General features: G+C 50.6%; 22 non-coding genes across 22 annotated transcripts; all 22 read right to left on the bottom strand.

Annotated features, from left to right (window-relative positions):
• Positions 1-416: 416 nt before the first annotated feature.
• Positions 417-489, bottom strand: Trnaa-agc (transfer RNA alanine (anticodon AGC)). Its single transcript has one exon. It is a non-coding gene; the product is annotated as a tRNA-Ala (tRNA).
• Positions 490-905: 416 nt separating this feature from the next.
• Trnaa-ugc (transfer RNA alanine (anticodon UGC)) lies at positions 906-978 on the bottom strand. The gene has a single exon. It is a non-coding gene; the product is annotated as a tRNA-Ala (tRNA).
• Positions 979-1,991: 1,013 nt separating this feature from the next.
• Trnaa-agc (transfer RNA alanine (anticodon AGC)) lies at positions 1,992-2,064 on the bottom strand. Its single transcript has one exon. It is a non-coding gene; the product is annotated as a tRNA-Ala (tRNA).
• A 416-nt stretch (positions 2,065-2,480) lies between these two features.
• Trnaa-ugc (transfer RNA alanine (anticodon UGC)) lies at positions 2,481-2,553 on the bottom strand. The gene has a single exon. It is a non-coding gene; the product is annotated as a tRNA-Ala (tRNA).
• A 1,013-nt stretch (positions 2,554-3,566) lies between these two features.
• Trnaa-agc (transfer RNA alanine (anticodon AGC)) lies at positions 3,567-3,639 on the bottom strand. Its single transcript has one exon. It is a non-coding gene; the product is annotated as a tRNA-Ala (tRNA).
• A 416-nt stretch (positions 3,640-4,055) lies between these two features.
• Trnaa-ugc (transfer RNA alanine (anticodon UGC)) lies at positions 4,056-4,128 on the bottom strand. Its single transcript has one exon. It is a non-coding gene; the product is annotated as a tRNA-Ala (tRNA).
• Positions 4,129-5,141: 1,013 nt separating this feature from the next.
• Trnaa-agc (transfer RNA alanine (anticodon AGC)) lies at positions 5,142-5,214 on the bottom strand. The gene has a single exon. It is a non-coding gene; the product is annotated as a tRNA-Ala (tRNA).
• Positions 5,215-5,630: 416 nt separating this feature from the next.
• On the bottom strand, positions 5,631-5,703 carry Trnaa-ugc (transfer RNA alanine (anticodon UGC)). Its single transcript has one exon. It is a non-coding gene; the product is annotated as a tRNA-Ala (tRNA).
• Positions 5,704-6,716: 1,013 nt separating this feature from the next.
• Positions 6,717-6,789, bottom strand: Trnaa-agc (transfer RNA alanine (anticodon AGC)). The gene has a single exon. It is a non-coding gene; the product is annotated as a tRNA-Ala (tRNA).
• A 416-nt stretch (positions 6,790-7,205) lies between these two features.
• Positions 7,206-7,278, bottom strand: Trnaa-ugc (transfer RNA alanine (anticodon UGC)). Its single transcript has one exon. It is a non-coding gene; the product is annotated as a tRNA-Ala (tRNA).
• Positions 7,279-8,291: 1,013 nt separating this feature from the next.
• Trnaa-agc (transfer RNA alanine (anticodon AGC)) lies at positions 8,292-8,364 on the bottom strand. The gene has a single exon. It is a non-coding gene; the product is annotated as a tRNA-Ala (tRNA).
• A 416-nt stretch (positions 8,365-8,780) lies between these two features.
• Positions 8,781-8,853, bottom strand: Trnaa-ugc (transfer RNA alanine (anticodon UGC)). Its single transcript has one exon. It is a non-coding gene; the product is annotated as a tRNA-Ala (tRNA).
• Positions 8,854-9,866: 1,013 nt separating this feature from the next.
• Positions 9,867-9,939, bottom strand: Trnaa-agc (transfer RNA alanine (anticodon AGC)). The gene has a single exon. It is a non-coding gene; the product is annotated as a tRNA-Ala (tRNA).
• Positions 9,940-10,355: 416 nt separating this feature from the next.
• On the bottom strand, positions 10,356-10,428 carry Trnaa-ugc (transfer RNA alanine (anticodon UGC)). The gene has a single exon. It is a non-coding gene; the product is annotated as a tRNA-Ala (tRNA).
• Positions 10,429-11,441: 1,013 nt separating this feature from the next.
• Trnaa-agc (transfer RNA alanine (anticodon AGC)) lies at positions 11,442-11,514 on the bottom strand. The gene has a single exon. It is a non-coding gene; the product is annotated as a tRNA-Ala (tRNA).
• A 416-nt stretch (positions 11,515-11,930) lies between these two features.
• Positions 11,931-12,003, bottom strand: Trnaa-ugc (transfer RNA alanine (anticodon UGC)). The gene has a single exon. It is a non-coding gene; the product is annotated as a tRNA-Ala (tRNA).
• A 1,013-nt stretch (positions 12,004-13,016) lies between these two features.
• On the bottom strand, positions 13,017-13,089 carry Trnaa-agc (transfer RNA alanine (anticodon AGC)). The gene has a single exon. It is a non-coding gene; the product is annotated as a tRNA-Ala (tRNA).
• Positions 13,090-13,505: 416 nt separating this feature from the next.
• Positions 13,506-13,578, bottom strand: Trnaa-ugc (transfer RNA alanine (anticodon UGC)). Its single transcript has one exon. It is a non-coding gene; the product is annotated as a tRNA-Ala (tRNA).
• Positions 13,579-14,591: 1,013 nt separating this feature from the next.
• Positions 14,592-14,664, bottom strand: Trnaa-agc (transfer RNA alanine (anticodon AGC)). The gene has a single exon. It is a non-coding gene; the product is annotated as a tRNA-Ala (tRNA).
• Positions 14,665-15,081: 417 nt separating this feature from the next.
• On the bottom strand, positions 15,082-15,154 carry Trnaa-ugc (transfer RNA alanine (anticodon UGC)). The gene has a single exon. It is a non-coding gene; the product is annotated as a tRNA-Ala (tRNA).
• A 1,010-nt stretch (positions 15,155-16,164) lies between these two features.
• Positions 16,165-16,237, bottom strand: Trnaa-agc (transfer RNA alanine (anticodon AGC)). Its single transcript has one exon. It is a non-coding gene; the product is annotated as a tRNA-Ala (tRNA).
• A 415-nt stretch (positions 16,238-16,652) lies between these two features.
• On the bottom strand, positions 16,653-16,725 carry Trnaa-ugc (transfer RNA alanine (anticodon UGC)). Its single transcript has one exon. It is a non-coding gene; the product is annotated as a tRNA-Ala (tRNA).
• Between the last annotated feature and the right edge of the window lie 142 nt (positions 16,726-16,867).

Raw genomic sequence — 16,867 nt, 5'->3', positions numbered from 1 at the left:
GGCTGCAAGCTTTCCGTATTCGCGCCTATGTCACCTCTGCTTGCTTGTCAGAGACAGAGTATCGCAAAACATACAACTCACTCCATGAATTGATTGCTACGGCATCTGTCATCAGCAGTCACAACTAGCAACACCAGTAGCAGCCGACTGCACGTAAAGAATTGGAATGTGCAGTGGGATTTTTGTGAATTCGGCGCAAGGCTCATCTTTCCGACATAGGTTTGAGAATCTTATGGGAACACGAGTACTGTTTCTAAATTAAGTGTAGTGGTTGGAGGAGGGTACTTCCTGCGCATTACAGCACGCTTGCCAATTGTGGCTGCTAATCGTTCGCTCGTATCTGCCTTGACACATTTTCTGGCTGTGAATTATTCCACTTGCATGGCAGTGTGCGCATGTTGGTGTGTTAAAAATTCTGGAGGCGCTGGGTATCGATCCCAGTACCTCTCGCATGCTAAGCGAGCGCTCTACCATCTGAGCTACGCCCCCTGCTGACGAACTGCGCTACATACAGTCATATCAATTGCACACACCCTTGCACTCCAATTATTCCGCAGACAAACACTACTCTCAATGTGTCTGTGAGGGTGTCTTTCAGGTTTCCTGCATTCTGTATCGAATCGTAGTTGGCCAAAATCAAAGTGGCACGCACGACGTCGAAAATAGCGTTCGGCCAACGCTCTGAGGTAGACGAAAGTGTTGTTCACTCTCTAGACTTCACTGAGGTTAGGCCGTTTTACCCAAGGCAGATTTGCACTCGATGACACCTCGACAACAGCCGGTCCTCACATTTACGTCTTGCTCTCCTTACGTCAGTATACGAGTCTGTGACGCTGGCTTTGCAACAGCTTGCGTGCCTTTAGGCTCGCCGCGACCAACACTTACCACGCACTGACCACAAAACATGGAGGCGCCGGGGCTTGAACCCGGGACCTTTCACATGCAAAGCGAACGCTCTACCAACTGAGCTACGCCCCCAAGCACAACCAAGCTGCGCTGTTCTCCATTCTTTACTACTCTTATGTGCACGGACACGATGGTTGGTTGGTTTGCAGGGCTGAAGGGAACAGAGTACAAAGGCGCGGACGCGTTCATATACACAAGAGTTCCAAGTAGTTTCGATGCTCTGGTATTACGACTGCAAATTCCGTCCGTTTTTAACGTCTTAAATTGAAGGGCCAGTCACAAGTTGCTCTGTTTTCACTCCATGTCGACAATCACACAGCACCTGAGGTAACAAGCACATCTGAAGCCCCATTGTGCACTCGACTGTTCATGCCAACTCACTGCCTCGCACTTTACTACTGTGTACCACTCTTGTCGTCCAACTGCAAAAGACTGGGCCACAACAAGTTTCCGCGTCTCCATTGCACTGCGCAAACTACGAAACGCTCCCCAAACATGGCACTCACCCATGCAGACGACTTTTCCGACTTTACACGACGCTCACGCAACGCTCACGCTAGTGACAGCCTTATTTAGAGCTTGTCGTCGCGCCCAAGCGAGTGAGCACATTTCGCCTACGGCTTAGGCCGCCCACCTAGTGTGGCTGCTCGGTGTCTGCAGGCAGCGAGGGGCTGCAAGCTTTCCGTATTCGCGCCTATGTCACCTCTGCTTGCTTGTCAGAGACAGAGTATCGCAAAACATACAACTCACTCCATGAATTGATTGCTACGGCATCTGTCATCAGCAGTCACAACTAGCAACACCAGTAGCAGCCGACTGCACGTAAAGAATTGGAATGTGCAGTGGGATTTTTGTGAATTCGGCGCAAGGCTCATCTTTCCGACATAGGTTTGAGAATCTTATGGGAACACGAGTACTGTTTCTAAATTAAGTGTAGTGGTTGGAGGAGGGTACTTCCTGCGCATTACAGCACGCTTGCCAATTGTGGCTGCTAATCGTTCGCTCGTATCTGCCTTGACACATTTTCTGGCTGTGAATTATTCCACTTGCATGGCAGTGTGCGCATGTTGGTGTGTTAAAAATTCTGGAGGCGCTGGGTATCGATCCCAGTACCTCTCGCATGCTAAGCGAGCGCTCTACCATCTGAGCTACGCCCCCTGCTGACGAACTGCGCTACATACAGTCATATCAATTGCACACACCCTTGCACTCCAATTATTCCGCAGACAAACACTACTCTCAATGTGTCTGTGAGGGTGTCTTTCAGGTTTCCTGCATTCTGTATCGAATCGTAGTTGGCCAAAATCAAAGTGGCACGCACGACGTCGAAAATAGCGTTCGGCCAACGCTCTGAGGTAGACGAAAGTGTTGTTCACTCTCTAGACTTCACTGAGGTTAGGCCGTTTTACCCAAGGCAGATTTGCACTCGATGACACCTCGACAACAGCCGGTCCTCACATTTACGTCTTGCTCTCCTTACGTCAGTATACGAGTCTGTGACGCTGGCTTTGCAACAGCTTGCGTGCCTTTAGGCTCGCCGCGACCAACACTTACCACGCACTGACCACAAAACATGGAGGCGCCGGGGCTTGAACCCGGGACCTTTCACATGCAAAGCGAACGCTCTACCAACTGAGCTACGCCCCCAAGCACAACCAAGCTGCGCTGTTCTCCATTCTTTACTACTCTTATGTGCACGGACACGATGGTTGGTTGGTTTGCAGGGCTGAAGGGAACAGAGTACAAAGGCGCGGACGCGTTCATATACACAAGAGTTCCAAGTAGTTTCGATGCTCTGGTATTACGACTGCAAATTCCGTCCGTTTTTAACGTCTTAAATTGAAGGGCCAGTCACAAGTTGCTCTGTTTTCACTCCATGTCGACAATCACACAGCACCTGAGGTAACAAGCACATCTGAAGCCCCATTGTGCACTCGACTGTTCATGCCAACTCACTGCCTCGCACTTTACTACTGTGTACCACTCTTGTCGTCCAACTGCAAAAGACTGGGCCACAACAAGTTTCCGCGTCTCCATTGCACTGCGCAAACTACGAAACGCTCCCCAAACATGGCACTCACCCATGCAGACGACTTTTCCGACTTTACACGACGCTCACGCAACGCTCACGCTAGTGACAGCCTTATTTAGAGCTTGTCGTCGCGCCCAAGCGAGTGAGCACATTTCGCCTACGGCTTAGGCCGCCCACCTAGTGTGGCTGCTCGGTGTCTGCAGGCAGCGAGGGGCTGCAAGCTTTCCGTATTCGCGCCTATGTCACCTCTGCTTGCTTGTCAGAGACAGAGTATCGCAAAACATACAACTCACTCCATGAATTGATTGCTACGGCATCTGTCATCAGCAGTCACAACTAGCAACACCAGTAGCAGCCGACTGCACGTAAAGAATTGGAATGTGCAGTGGGATTTTTGTGAATTCGGCGCAAGGCTCATCTTTCCGACATAGGTTTGAGAATCTTATGGGAACACGAGTACTGTTTCTAAATTAAGTGTAGTGGTTGGAGGAGGGTACTTCCTGCGCATTACAGCACGCTTGCCAATTGTGGCTGCTAATCGTTCGCTCGTATCTGCCTTGACACATTTTCTGGCTGTGAATTATTCCACTTGCATGGCAGTGTGCGCATGTTGGTGTGTTAAAAATTCTGGAGGCGCTGGGTATCGATCCCAGTACCTCTCGCATGCTAAGCGAGCGCTCTACCATCTGAGCTACGCCCCCTGCTGACGAACTGCGCTACATACAGTCATATCAATTGCACACACCCTTGCACTCCAATTATTCCGCAGACAAACACTACTCTCAATGTGTCTGTGAGGGTGTCTTTCAGGTTTCCTGCATTCTGTATCGAATCGTAGTTGGCCAAAATCAAAGTGGCACGCACGACGTCGAAAATAGCGTTCGGCCAACGCTCTGAGGTAGACGAAAGTGTTGTTCACTCTCTAGACTTCACTGAGGTTAGGCCGTTTTACCCAAGGCAGATTTGCACTCGATGACACCTCGACAACAGCCGGTCCTCACATTTACGTCTTGCTCTCCTTACGTCAGTATACGAGTCTGTGACGCTGGCTTTGCAACAGCTTGCGTGCCTTTAGGCTCGCCGCGACCAACACTTACCACGCACTGACCACAAAACATGGAGGCGCCGGGGCTTGAACCCGGGACCTTTCACATGCAAAGCGAACGCTCTACCAACTGAGCTACGCCCCCAAGCACAACCAAGCTGCGCTGTTCTCCATTCTTTACTACTCTTATGTGCACGGACACGATGGTTGGTTGGTTTGCAGGGCTGAAGGGAACAGAGTACAAAGGCGCGGACGCGTTCATATACACAAGAGTTCCAAGTAGTTTCGATGCTCTGGTATTACGACTGCAAATTCCGTCCGTTTTTAACGTCTTAAATTGAAGGGCCAGTCACAAGTTGCTCTGTTTTCACTCCATGTCGACAATCACACAGCACCTGAGGTAACAAGCACATCTGAAGCCCCATTGTGCACTCGACTGTTCATGCCAACTCACTGCCTCGCACTTTACTACTGTGTACCACTCTTGTCGTCCAACTGCAAAAGACTGGGCCACAACAAGTTTCCGCGTCTCCATTGCACTGCGCAAACTACGAAACGCTCCCCAAACATGGCACTCACCCATGCAGACGACTTTTCCGACTTTACACGACGCTCACGCAACGCTCACGCTAGTGACAGCCTTATTTAGAGCTTGTCGTCGCGCCCAAGCGAGTGAGCACATTTCGCCTACGGCTTAGGCCGCCCACCTAGTGTGGCTGCTCGGTGTCTGCAGGCAGCGAGGGGCTGCAAGCTTTCCGTATTCGCGCCTATGTCACCTCTGCTTGCTTGTCAGAGACAGAGTATCGCAAAACATACAACTCACTCCATGAATTGATTGCTACGGCATCTGTCATCAGCAGTCACAACTAGCAACACCAGTAGCAGCCGACTGCACGTAAAGAATTGGAATGTGCAGTGGGATTTTTGTGAATTCGGCGCAAGGCTCATCTTTCCGACATAGGTTTGAGAATCTTATGGGAACACGAGTACTGTTTCTAAATTAAGTGTAGTGGTTGGAGGAGGGTACTTCCTGCGCATTACAGCACGCTTGCCAATTGTGGCTGCTAATCGTTCGCTCGTATCTGCCTTGACACATTTTCTGGCTGTGAATTATTCCACTTGCATGGCAGTGTGCGCATGTTGGTGTGTTAAAAATTCTGGAGGCGCTGGGTATCGATCCCAGTACCTCTCGCATGCTAAGCGAGCGCTCTACCATCTGAGCTACGCCCCCTGCTGACGAACTGCGCTACATACAGTCATATCAATTGCACACACCCTTGCACTCCAATTATTCCGCAGACAAACACTACTCTCAATGTGTCTGTGAGGGTGTCTTTCAGGTTTCCTGCATTCTGTATAGAATCGTAGTTGGCCAAAATCAAAGTGGCACGCACGACGTCGAAAATAGCGTTCGGCCAACGCTCTGAGGTAGACGAAAGTGTTGTTCACTCTCTAGACTTCACTGAGGTTAGGCCGTTTTACCCAAGGCAGATTTGCACTCGATGACACCTCGACAACAGCCGGTCCTCACATTTACGTCTTGCTCTCCTTACGTCAGTATACGAGTCTGTGACGCTGGCTTTGCAACAGCTTGCGTGCCTTTAGGCTCGCCGCGACCAACACTTACCACGCACTGACCACAAAACATGGAGGCGCCGGGGCTTGAACCCGGGACCTTTCACATGCAAAGCGAACGCTCTACCAACTGAGCTACGCCCCCAAGCACAACCAAGCTGCGCTGTTCTCCATTCTTTACTACTCTTATGTGCACGGACACGATGGTTGGTTGGTTTGCAGGGCTGAAGGGAACAGAGTACAAAGGCGCGGACGCGTTCATATACACAAGAGTTCCAAGTAGTTTCGATGCTCTGGTATTACGACTGCAAATTCCGTCCGTTTTTAACGTCTTAAATTGAAGGGCCAGTCACAAGTTGCTCTGTTTTCACTCCATGTCGACAATCACACAGCACCTGAGGTAACAAGCACATCTGAAGCCCCATTGTGCACTCGACTGTTCATGCCAACTCACTGCCTCGCACTTTACTACTGTGTACCACTCTTGTCGTCCAACTGCAAAAGACTGGGCCACAACAAGTTTCCGCGTCTCCATTGCACTGCGCAAACTACGAAACGCTCCCCAAACATGGCACTCACCCATGCAGACGACTTTTCCGACTTTACACGACGCTCACGCAACGCTCACGCTAGTGACAGCCTTATTTAGAGCTTGTCGTCGCGCCCAAGCGAGTGAGCACATTTCGCCTACGGCTTAGGCCGCCCACCTAGTGTGGCTGCTCGGTGTCTGCAGGCAGCGAGGGGCTGCAAGCTTTCCGTATTCGCGCCTATGTCACCTCTGCTTGCTTGTCAGAGACAGAGTATCGCAAAACATACAACTCACTCCATGAATTGATTGCTACGGCATCTGTCATCAGCAGTCACAACTAGCAACACCAGTAGCAGCCGACTGCACGTAAAGAATTGGAATGTGCAGTGGGATTTTTGTGAATTCGGCGCAAGGCTCATCTTTCCGACATAGGTTTGAGAATCTTATGGGAACACGAGTACTGTTTCTAAATTAAGTGTAGTGGTTGGAGGAGGGTACTTCCTGCGCATTACAGCACGCTTGCCAATTGTGGCTGCTAATCGTTCGCTCGTATCTGCCTTGACACATTTTCTGGCTGTGAATTATTCCACTTGCATGGCAGTGTGCGCATGTTGGTGTGTTAAAAATTCTGGAGGCGCTGGGTATCGATCCCAGTACCTCTCGCATGCTAAGCGAGCGCTCTACCATCTGAGCTACGCCCCCTGCTGACGAACTGCGCTACATACAGTCATATCAATTGCACACACCCTTGCACTCCAATTATTCCGCAGACAAACACTACTCTCAATGTGTCTGTGAGGGTGTCTTTCAGGTTTCCTGCATTCTGTATCGAATCGTAGTTGGCCAAAATCAAAGTGGCACGCACGACGTCGAAAATAGCGTTCGGCCAACGCTCTGAGGTAGACGAAAGTGTTGTTCACTCTCTAGACTTCACTGAGGTTAGGCCGTTTTACCCAAGGCAGATTTGCACTCGATGACACCTCGACAACAGCCGGTCCTCACATTTACGTCTTGCTCTCCTTACGTCAGTATACGAGTCTGTGACGCTGGCTTTGCAACAGCTTGCGTGCCTTTAGGCTCGCCGCGACCAACACTTACCACGCACTGACCACAAAACATGGAGGCGCCGGGGCTTGAACCCGGGACCTTTCACATGCAAAGCGAACGCTCTACCAACTGAGCTACGCCCCCAAGCACAACCAAGCTGCGCTGTTCTCCATTCTTTACTACTCTTATGTGCACGGACACGATGGTTGGTTGGTTTGCAGGGCTGAAGGGAACAGAGTACAAAGGCGCGGACGCGTTCATATACACAAGAGTTCCAAGTAGTTTCGATGCTCTGGTATTACGACTGCAAATTCCGTCCGTTTTTAACGTCTTAAATTGAAGGGCCAGTCACAAGTTGCTCTGTTTTCACTCCATGTCGACAATCACACAGCACCTGAGGTAACAAGCACATCTGAAGCCCCATTGTGCACTCGACTGTTCATGCCAACTCACTGCCTCGCACTTTACTACTGTGTACCACTCTTGTCGTCCAACTGCAAAAGACTGGGCCACAACAAGTTTCCGCGTCTCCATTGCACTGCGCAAACTACGAAACGCTCCCCAAACATGGCACTCACCCATGCAGACGACTTTTCCGACTTTACACGACGCTCACGCAACGCTCACGCTAGTGACAGCCTTATTTAGAGCTTGTCGTCGCGCCCAAGCGAGTGAGCACATTTCGCCTACGGCTTAGGCCGCCCACCTAGTGTGGCTGCTCGGTGTCTGCAGGCAGCGAGGGGCTGCAAGCTTTCCGTATTCGCGCCTATGTCACCTCTGCTTGCTTGTCAGAGACAGAGTATCGCAAAACATACAACTCACTCCATGAATTGATTGCTACGGCATCTGTCATCAGCAGTCACAACTAGCAACACCAGTAGCAGCCGACTGCACGTAAAGAATTGGAATGTGCAGTGGGATTTTTGTGAATTCGGCGCAAGGCTCATCTTTCCGACATAGGTTTGAGAATCTTATGGGAACACGAGTACTGTTTCTAAATTAAGTGTAGTGGTTGGAGGAGGGTACTTCCTGCGCATTACAGCACGCTTGCCAATTGTGGCTGCTAATCGTTCGCTCGTATCTGCCTTGACACATTTTCTGGCTGTGAATTATTCCACTTGCATGGCAGTGTGCGCATGTTGGTGTGTTAAAAATTCTGGAGGCGCTGGGTATCGATCCCAGTACCTCTCGCATGCTAAGCGAGCGCTCTACCATCTGAGCTACGCCCCCTGCTGACGAACTGCGCTACATACAGTCATATCAATTGCACACACCCTTGCACTCCAATTATTCCGCAGACAAACACTACTCTCAATGTGTCTGTGAGGGTGTCTTTCAGGTTTCCTGCATTCTGTATCGAATCGTAGTTGGCCAAAATCAAAGTGGCACGCACGACGTCGAAAATAGCGTTCGGCCAACGCTCTGAGGTAGACGAAAGTGTTGTTCACTCTCTAGACTTCACTGAGGTTAGGCCGTTTTACCCAAGGCAGATTTGCACTCGATGACACCTCGACAACAGCCGGTCCTCACATTTACGTCTTGCTCTCCTTACGTCAGTATACGAGTCTGTGACGCTGGCTTTGCAACAGCTTGCGTGCCTTTAGGCTCGCCGCGACCAACACTTACCACGCACTGACCACAAAACATGGAGGCGCCGGGGCTTGAACCCGGGACCTTTCACATGCAAAGCGAACGCTCTACCAACTGAGCTACGCCCCCAAGCACAACCAAGCTGCGCTGTTCTCCATTCTTTACTACTCTTATGTGCACGGACACGATGGTTGGTTGGTTTGCAGGGCTGAAGGGAACAGAGTACAAAGGCGCGGACGCGTTCATATACACAAGAGTTCCAAGTAGTTTCGATGCTCTGGTATTACGACTGCAAATTCCGTCCGTTTTTAACGTCTTAAATTGAAGGGCCAGTCACAAGTTGCTCTGTTTTCACTCCATGTCGACAATCACACAGCACCTGAGGTAACAAGCACATCTGAAGCCCCATTGTGCACTCGACTGTTCATGCCAACTCACTGCCTCGCACTTTACTACTGTGTACCACTCTTGTCGTCCAACTGCAAAAGACTGGGCCACAACAAGTTTCCGCGTCTCCATTGCACTGCGCAAACTACGAAACGCTCCCCAAACATGGCACTCACCCATGCAGACGACTTTTCCGACTTTACACGACGCTCACGCAACGCTCACGCTAGTGACAGCCTTATTTAGAGCTTGTCGTCGCGCCCAAGCGAGTGAGCACATTTCGCCTACGGCTTAGGCCGCCCACCTAGTGTGGCTGCTCGGTGTCTGCAGGCAGCGAGGGGCTGCAAGCTTTCCGTATTCGCGCCTATGTCACCTCTGCTTGCTTGTCAGAGACAGAGTATCGCAAAACATACAACTCACTCCATGAATTGATTGCTACGGCATCTGTCATCAGCAGTCACAACTAGCAACACCAGTAGCAGCCGACTGCACGTAAAGAATTGGAATGTGCAGTGGGATTTTTGTGAATTCGGCGCAAGGCTCATCTTTCCGACATAGGTTTGAGAATCTTATGGGAACACGAGTACTGTTTCTAAATTAAGTGTAGTGGTTGGAGGAGGGTACTTCCTGCGCATTACAGCACGCTTGCCAATTGTGGCTGCTAATCGTTCGCTCGTATCTGCCTTGACACATTTTCTGGCTGTGAATTATTCCACTTGCATGGCAGTGTGCGCATGTTGGTGTGTTAAAAATTCTGGAGGCGCTGGGTATCGATCCCAGTACCTCTCGCATGCTAAGCGAGCGCTCTACCATCTGAGCTACGCCCCCTGCTGACGAACTGCGCTACATACAGTCATATCAATTGCACACACCCTTGCACTCCAATTATTCCGCAGACAAACACTACTCTCAATGTGTCTGTGAGGGTGTCTTTCAGGTTTCCTGCATTCTGTATCGAATCGTAGTTGGCCAAAATCAAAGTGGCACGCACGACGTCGAAAATAGCGTTCGGCCAACGCTCTGAGGTAGACGAAAGTGTTGTTCACTCTCTAGACTTCACTGAGGTTAGGCCGTTTTACCCAAGGCAGATTTGCACTCGATGACACCTCGACAACAGCCGGTCCTCACATTTACGTCTTGCTCTCCTTACGTCAGTATACGAGTCTGTGACGCTGGCTTTGCAACAGCTTGCGTGCCTTTAGGCTCGCCGCGACCAACACTTACCACGCACTGACCACAAAACATGGAGGCGCCGGGGCTTGAACCCGGGACCTTTCACATGCAAAGCGAACGCTCTACCAACTGAGCTACGCCCCCAAGCACAACCAAGCTGCGCTGTTCTCCATTCTTTACTACTCTTATGTGCACGGACACGATGGTTGGTTGGTTTGCAGGGCTGAAGGGAACAGAGTACAAAGGCGCGGACGCGTTCATATACACAAGAGTTCCAAGTAGTTTCGATGCTCTGGTATTACGACTGCAAATTCCGTCCGTTTTTAACGTCTTAAATTGAAGGGCCAGTCACAAGTTGCTCTGTTTTCACTCCATGTCGACAATCACACAGCACCTGAGGTAACAAGCACATCTGAAGCCCCATTGTGCACTCGACTGTTCATGCCAACTCACTGCCTCGCACTTTACTACTGTGTACCACTCTTGTCGTCCAACTGCAAAAGACTGGGCCACAACAAGTTTCCGCGTCTCCATTGCACTGCGCAAACTACGAAACGCTCCCCAAACATGGCACTCACCCATGCAGACGACTTTTCCGACTTTACACGACGCTCACGCAACGCTCACGCTAGTGACAGCCTTATTTAGAGCTTGTCGTCGCGCCCAAGCGAGTGAGCACATTTCGCCTACGGCTTAGGCCGCCCACCTAGTGTGGCTGCTCGGTGTCTGCAGGCAGCGAGGGGCTGCAAGCTTTCCGTATTCGCGCCTATGTCACCTCTGCTTGCTTGTCAGAGACAGAGTATCGCAAAACATACAACTCACTCCATGAATTGATTGCTACGGCATCTGTCATCAGCAGTCACAACTAGCAACACCAGTAGCAGCCGACTGCACGTAAAGAATTGGAATGTGCAGTGGGATTTTTGTGAATTCGGCGCAAGGCTCATCTTTCCGACATAGGTTTGAGAATCTTATGGGAACACGAGTACTGTTTCTAAATTAAGTGTAGTGGTTGGAGGAGGGTACTTCCTGCGCATTACAGCACGCTTGCCAATTGTGGCTGCTAATCGTTCGCTCGTATCTGCCTTGACACATTTTCTGGCTGTGAATTATTCCACTTGCATGGCAGTGTGCGCATGTTGGTGTGTTAAAAATTCTGGAGGCGCTGGGTATCGATCCCAGTACCTCTCGCATGCTAAGCGAGCGCTCTACCATCTGAGCTACGCCCCCTGCTGACGAACTGCGCTACATACAGTCATATCAATTGCACACACCCTTGCACTCCAATTATTCCGCAGACAAACACTACTCTCAATGTGTCTGTGAGGGTGTCTTTCAGGTTTCCTGCATTCTGTATCGAATCGTAGTTGGCCAAAATCAAAGTGGCACGCACGACGTCGAAAATAGCGTTCGGCCAACGCTCTGAGGTAGACGAAAGTGTTGTTCACTCTCTAGACTTCACTGAGGTTAGGCCGTTTTACCCAAGGCAGATTTGCACTCGATGACACCTCGACAACAGCCGGTCCTCACATTTACGTCTTGCTCTCCTTACGTCAGTATACGAGTCTGTGACGCTGGCTTTGCAACAGCTTGCGTGCCTTTAGGCTCGCCGCGACCGACACTTACCACGCACTGACCACAAAACATGGAGGCGCCGGGGCTTGAACCCGGGACCTTTCACATGCAAAGCGAACGCTCTACCAACTGAGCTACGCCCCCAAGCACAACCAAGCTGCGCTGTTCTCCATTCTTTACTACTCTTATGTGCACGGACACGATGGTTGGTTGGTTTGCAGGGCTGAAGGGAACAGAGTACAAAGGCGCGGACGCGTTCATATACACAAGAGTTCCAAGTAGTTTCGATGCTCTGGTATTACGACTGCAAATTCCGTCCGTTTTTAACGTCTTAAATTGAAGGGCCAGTCACAAGTTGCTCTGTTTTCACTCCATGTCGACAATCACACAGCACCTGAGGTAACAAGCACATCTGAAGCCCCATTGTGCACTCGACTGTTCATGCCAACTCACTGCCTCGCACTTTACTACTGTGTACCACTCTTGTCGTCCAACTGCAAAAGACTGGGCCACAACAAGTTTCCGCGTCTCCATTGCACTGCGCAAACTACGAAACGCTCCCCAAACATGGCACTCACCCATGCAGACGACTTTTCCGACTTTACACGACGCTCACGCAACGCTCACGCTAGTGACAGCCTTATTTAGAGCTTGTCGTCGCGCCCAAGCGAGTGAGCACATTTCGCCTACGGCTTAGGCCGCCCACCTAGTGTGGCTGCTCGGTGTCTGCAGGCAGCGAGGGGCTGCAAGCTTTCCGTATTCGCGCCTATGTCACCTCTGCTTGCTTGTCAGAGACAGAGTATCGCAAAACATACAACTCACTCCATGAATTGATTGCTACGGCATCTGTCATCAGCAGTCACAACTAGCAACACCAGTAGCAGCCGACTGCACGTAAAGAATTGGAATGTGCAGTGGGATTTTTGTGAATTCGGCGCAAGGCTCATCTTTCCGACATAGGTTTGAGAATCTTATGGGAACACGAGTACTGTTTCTAAATTAAGTGTAGTGGTTGGAGGAGGGTACTTCCTGCGCATTACAGCACGCTTGCCAATTGTGGCTGCTAATCGTTCGCTCGTATCTGCCTTGACACATTTTCTGGCTGTGAATTATTCCACTTGCATGGCAGTGTGCGCATGTTGGTGTGTTAAAAATTCTGGAGGCGCTGGGTATCGATCCCAGTACCTCTCGCATGCTAAGCGAGCGCTCTACCATCTGAGCTACGCCCCCTGCTGACGAACTGCGCTACATACAGTCATATCAATTGCACACACCCTTGCACTCCAATTATTCCGCAGACAAACACTACTCTCAATGTGTCTGTGAGGGTGTCTTTCAGGTTTCCTGCATTCTGTATCGAATCGTAGTTGGCCAAAATCAAAGTGGCACGCACGACGTCGAAAATAGCGTTCGGCCAACGCTCTGAGGTAGACGAAAGTGTTGTTCACTCTCTAGACTTCACTGAGGTTAGGCCGTTTTACCCAAGGCAGATTTGCACTCGATGACACCTCGACAACAGCCGGTCCTCACATTTACGTCTTGCTCTCCTTACGTCAGTATACGAGTCTGTGACGCTGGCTTTGCAACAGCTTGCGTGCCTTTAGGCTCGCCGCGACCAACACTTACCACGCACTGACCACAAAACATGGAGGCGCCGGGGCTTGAACCCGGGACCTTTCACATGCAAAGCGAACGCTCTACCAACTGAGCTACGCCCCCAAGCACAACCAAGCTGCGCTGTTCTCCATTCTTTACTACTCTTATGTGCACGGACACGATGGTTGGTTGGTTTGCAGGGCTGAAGGGAACAGAGTACAAAGGCGCGGACGCGTTCATATACACAAGAGTTCCAAGTAGTTTCGATGCTCTGGTATTACGACTGCAAATTCCGTCCGTTTTTAACGTCTTAAATTGAAGGGCCAGTCACAAGTTGCTCTGTTTTCACTCCATGTCGACAATCACACAGCACCTGAGGTAACAAGCACATCTGAAGCCCCATTGTGCACTCGACTGTTCATGCCAACTCACTGCCTCGCACTTTACTACTGTGTACCACTCTTGTCGTCCAACTGCAAAAGACTGGGCCACAACAAGTTTCCGCGTCTCCATTGCACTGCGCAAACTACGAAACGCTCCCCAAACATGGCACTCACCCATGCAGACGACTTTTCCGACTTTACACGACGCTCACGCAACGCTCACGCTAGTGACAGCCTTATTTAGAGCTTGTCGTCGCGCCCAAGCGAGTGAGCACATTTCGCCTACGGCTTAGGCCGCCCACCTAGTGTGGCTGCTCGGTGTCTGCAGGCAGCGAGGGGCTGCAAGCTTTCCGTATTCGCGCCTATGTCACCTCTGCTTGCTTGTCAGAGACAGAGTATCGCAAAACATACAACTCACTCCATGAATTGATTGCTACGGCATCTGTCATCAGCAGTCACAACTAGCAACACCAGTAGCAGCCGACTGCACGTAAAGAATTGGAATGTGCAGTGGGATTTTTGTGAATTCGGCGCAAGGCTCATCTTTCCGACATAGGTTTGAGAATCTTATGGGAACACGAGTACTGTTTCTAAATTAAGTGTAGTGGTTGGAGGAGGGTACTTCCTGCGCATTACAGCACGCTTGCCAATTGTGGCTGCTAATCGTTCGCTCGTATCTGCCTTGACACATTTTCTGGCTGTGAATTATTCCACTTGCATGGCAGTGTGCGCATGTTGGTGTGTTAAAAATTCTGGAGGCGCTGGGTATCGATCCCAGTACCTCTCGCATGCTAAGCGAGCGCTCTACCATCTGAGCTACGCCCCCTGCTGACGAACTGCGCTACATACAGTCATATCAATTGCACACACCCTTGCACTCCAATTATTCCGCAGACAAACACTACTCTCAATGTGTCTGTGAGGGTGTCTTTCAGGTTTCCTGCATTCTGTATCGAATCGTAGTTGGCCAAAATCAAAGTGGCACGCACGACGTCGAAAATAGCGTTCGGCCAACGCTCTGAGGTAGACGAAAGTGTTTGTTCACTCTCTAGACTTCACTGAGGTTAGGCCGTTTTACCCAAGGCAGATTTGCACTCGATGACACCTCGACAACAGCCGGTCCTCACATTTACGTCTTGCTCTCCTTACGTCAGTATACGAGTCTGTGACGCTGGCTTTGCAACAGCTTGCGTGCCTTTAGGCTCGCCGCGACCAACACTTACCACGCACTGACCACAAAACATGGAGGCGCCGGGGCTTGAACCCGGGACCTTTCACATGCAAAGCGAACGCTCTACCAACTGAGCTACGCCCCCAAGCACAACCAAGCTGCGCTGTTCTCCATTCTTTACTACTCTTATGTGCACGGACACGATGGTTGGTTGGTTTGCAGGGCTGAAGGGAACAGAGTACAAAGGCGCGGACGCGTTCATATACACAAGAGTTCCAAGTAGTTTCGATGCTCTGGTATTACGACTGCAAATTCCGTCCGTTTTTAACGTCTTAAATTGAAGGGCAGTCACAAGTTGCTCTGTTTTCACTCCATGTCGACAATCACACAGCACCTGAGGTAACAAGCACATCTGAAGCCCCATTGTGCACTCGACTGTTCATGCCAACTCACTGCCTCGCACTTTACTACTGTGTACCACTCTTGTCGTCCAACTGCAAAAGACTGGGCCACAACAAGTTTCCGCGTCTCCATTGCACTGCGCAAACTACGAAACGCTCCCCAAACATGGCACTCACCCATGCAGACGACTTTTCCGACTTTACACGACGCTCACGCAACGCTCACGCTAGTGACAGCCTTATTTAGAGCTTGTCGTCGCGCCCAAGCGAGTGAGCACATTTCGCCTACGGCTTAGGCCGCCCACCTAGTGTGGCTGCTCGGTGTCTGCAGGCAGCGAGGGGCTGCAAGCTTTCCGTATTCGCGCCTATGTCACCTCTGCTTGCTTGTCAGAGACAGAGTATCGCAAAACATACAACTCACTCCATGAATTGATTGCTACGGCATCTGTCATCAGCAGTCACAACTAGCAACACAGTAGCAGCCGACTGCACGTAAAGAATTGGAATGTGCAGTGGGATTTTGTGAATTCGGCGCAAGGCTCATCTTTCCGACATAGGTTTGAGAATCTTATGGGAACACGAGTACTGTTTCTAAATTAAGTGTAGTGGTTGGAGGAGGGTACTTCCTGCGCATTACAGCACGCTTGCCAATTGTGGCTGCTAATCGTTCGCTCGTATCTGCCTTGACACATTTTCTGGCTGTGAATTATTCCACTTGCATGGCAGTGTGCGCATGTTGGTGTGTTAAAAATTCTGGAGGCGCTGGGTATCGATCCCAGTACCTCTCGCATGCTAAGCGAGCGCTCTACCATCTGAGCTACGCCCCCTGCTGACGAACTGCGCTACATACAGTCATATCAATTGCACACACCCTTGCACTCCAATTATTCCGCAGACAAACACTACTCTCAATGTGTCTGTGAGGGTGTCTTTCAGGTTTCCTGCATTCTGTATCGAATCGTAGTTGGCCAAAATCAAAGTGGCACGCACGACGTCGAAAATAGCGTTCGGCCAACGCTCTGAGGTAGACGAAAGTGTTGTTCACTCTCTAGACTTCACTGAGGTTAGGCCGTTTTACCCAAGGCAGATTTGCACTCGATGACACCTCGACAACAGCCGGTCCTCACATTTACGTCTTGCTCTCCTTACGTCAGTATACGAGTCTGTGACGCTGGCTTTGCAACAGCTTGCGTGCCTTTAGGCTCGCCGCGACCGACACTTACCACGCACTGACCACAAACATGGAGGCGCCGGGGCTTGAACCCGGGACCTTTCACATGCAAAGCGAACGCTCTACCAACTGAGCTACGCCCCCAAGCACAACCAAGCTGCGCTGTTCTCCATTCTTTACTACTCTTATGTGCACGGACCACGATGGTTGGTTGGTTTGCAGGGCTGAAGGGAACAGAGTACAAAGGCGCGGACGCGTTCATATACACAAGAGTTCCAAGTAGTTT

The sequence above is a fragment of the Schistocerca serialis genome, unplaced genomic scaffold (genome assembly GCF_023864345.2).
Source record: "Schistocerca serialis cubense isolate TAMUIC-IGC-003099 unplaced genomic scaffold, iqSchSeri2.2 HiC_scaffold_297, whole genome shotgun sequence".
Classification (NCBI taxonomy): Eukaryota; Metazoa; Arthropoda; class Insecta; order Orthoptera; family Acrididae; genus Schistocerca; species Schistocerca serialis.
This window is presented reverse-complemented; position numbering and strand designations above follow the sequence as displayed.